Genomic DNA, 2953 nt, shown 5'->3' with positions numbered 1-2953 from the left:
TCTACTATAGCCTCGGGCCGACCAAGGCCTTGTGAGTGGATTTGGTAGACGGAAACTGAAAGAAGCCCGTCGTATGTATATATATATATATATATATATATAGCCATCCGGTTGCACCAGTCCTCAGTCAAATCGTCCAACCCATGCTAGCATGGAAAGCGGACATTAAACGATGATGATGATGATGATGATGATGATATATGTATGTGTGTGTGTGTATATGTTTGCGTATCTGTGTTTGTCCTCCTAGCATTGCCTGATAACCGATGCTGGTGTGTTTATGTCCCCATCACTTAGCGGTTCGGCATTAAGACTGATAGAATAAGTACTAGGCTTACAAAGAATAAGTCTCAGGCTCGATTTGTTTGACTAAAGGCGGTGCTCCAGAATGGCCGCAGTCAAATGACTGAAACAAGTAAAAGAGTAAAAAGAGAGATGAATCATCACCAAAAAGAGCTTCACCAACATATTTTTATCATTTCCACGAGTTGCAAGTCATTATTGTAGGTCTTCAAGCAACTTGCTGTATCTCTCTTCAGAATTGACCTTATCAAAAATGTATGACTTGTATGTGGAATTATGTAATCAAAATGAAACACAACCCTTGAGCTACACAATATACTGGCAACCTTTTCAGTCAATGAACTTAAGACTGGTGTGAAACCTGTGAAAAGTTTCGAAATCTAGATATTGAAGAACAAGAAGAAGCAGAAAAATTTCAAGAGCATCACCATAGGGCAGAAAAAGATTTATGAAATTAAAACCACTTTGAAGCAAGAAATTGACAGAACCAAAATCACAGCTGTATTTGATTTGCAAAAAACTCTTCCCACTCCTAAATCTGAAGTCTCATTATTTTTATTACTGCTGAAAACTCTCGACATATAATTTTTCTATATCTGATTTAACTAATGATGAAGTTACTTGTTTTGTCTGGAATGAAACAATATCTGGTCGAGGTAGTAATGAAATAGGCAGTTGCTTGTTTCAAATGTTGAAACAATGAGATGCAAAAGGAGCAGGAGAAGTTAATTTCTTTAGTGATGCATGCCCAAGACAAAACCGTAATTGGAACATTCTGGCTTTGTTTCACGATTTCGTAAACATAGAAGCAAAGAACATCAAAGTGATTAATCACTACTTCTTTGAGTCTGGACATAACCAGAATGAAAAGGATTCTGTCCACTCAGTTATTGAACACGCAGCAAAGCACTTAGAAGTGTTTATTCCTGAACAATGGTACATGCTTATTAGATCAGCATCAAAGAAAAAGAGCTACAAAGTTATTGAATTGGACCAATTGCAAATTTATGATTTTGCAGATGTTTTAGGTGAGACAGTGTCCAGAAAGGGAACAGTAAAAGTTTCCAAAATGCAGATTATGAGTTACAAAAGAGGGGAAGTTTTATACAGTTATTCTGCTTTGAACGAGCCTGTGCCACTAAATGCAACATTCAAAAAAATTAAAAGCATCCAATATAAACTTGTAAACAAAGAGGTTTCCAAGCCCATCCAAAAAAAGCAAAAAGAAAGATTTATTAAACTTGTGTCAAAAATTGGCTATTCCTAAGCCATACCATGGTTTTTATCAAAGTTTAAAAGAAGACACCTGTGCAAATGAAGAACAGAATAAGTAATGTTCTTTTGGCAACAAAACAAGTTTTTAGCATTAATTTTTGCGTGACATCATAAATGTCTCAATAGACCTGGTAGTTTGCTGGTAAAGTATGTTCCATGGCTCATAGTTTGTTGGGAATGTAATTAATGAGAGAGATAGAAGATACGAGAATCTTTATTTATCACTACAATTGTTTTGATCCATCTAGCATTAATCCCTCGTGGGTGGGATACTATACAACTGGTTTAGGTGTATCCCTCAGTCTAGATGTGTCTCCTCAAGTGATTTCAAGTGGTATCTTATCTAAATAAACTCTGTTTTGCAAGATTTCTTTTCGGTCTTTGTATATAGAAATGACAAATTGAGGGATACAGCTTCATTGTTATAGAAGATCCATAACAAAGATCAGGTACTAAAAGAAACAAATACACAATACAGCGAAAAAAATATCAGATATAACCATTAATAGATAGGAATGTACAAACGCCCATGCATACAAAGTCTGGTGCATGTACACTTGCTTATACAAATGCATATGCACATACAAGCACACACAGGTGTGGTCTGGCACACATAAGCTCGCACACAGAATTAGGTTGTTATTAATAAAGCCAGTGGCTATTAGCGTGGTCCACTGAGTCTGGCTGGTATTCTTAGAGTACTTGTACAGTCATAGAAATGGACATAAATACTGACACAGCAGACCAATATTTTTTGAATGAACGACTAATGGAATAACCAACAGCCTTTAGAAAGCATCAATACCAGGGTTAAGATATCCAGTGTAGTTTGTCGTAGTTTTTTGTGTTTCCATCCCACGGTGAGTGATACATATTGAGAGACACAAGTTAGTATTTATCTCACTTTAAGCAGTATACAATGGCCAAGGCGTATCCCAGTGACGTTGGTAGCTAGTGTGGCATTGTGTTTATAATGGGGAGGTTGTAGTTATTCATCCATACAATTAGGTTAAAGCATGGTTATTAATCTAGTCAATGATTACTCATTGGCTCACTGTATTGGACACACTGAATTGTGGCCCACTGTATTGTGTGAAAGTGCATTTAGTAAAATGCAAGTATCTTGTTAGAATTTAAAAAAATCTTATAAGCAAGCTTATAAACAAGTGGCATGTGAAAAGACATTCAAGTGAGTTCGTTGCCAGTGCCCCTGGACTGGCTCCTGTGCAGGTGGCACGTAAAATACACCATTTCGAGCGTGGCCATTGCCAGTACCTCCTGACTGGCCTTCGTGCCAGTGGCACGTAATAGCACCCTCTACACTCTCGGAGTGGTTGGCGTTAGGAAAGGCATCCAGCTGTAGAAACTCTGCCAA

This window comes from Octopus bimaculoides, chromosome 23, assembly GCF_001194135.2.
Source record: "Octopus bimaculoides isolate UCB-OBI-ISO-001 chromosome 23, ASM119413v2, whole genome shotgun sequence".
Lineage (NCBI taxonomy): Eukaryota > Metazoa > Mollusca > Cephalopoda > Octopoda > Octopodidae > Octopus > Octopus bimaculoides.
Note: the sequence above shows the minus strand (reverse complement) of the source record.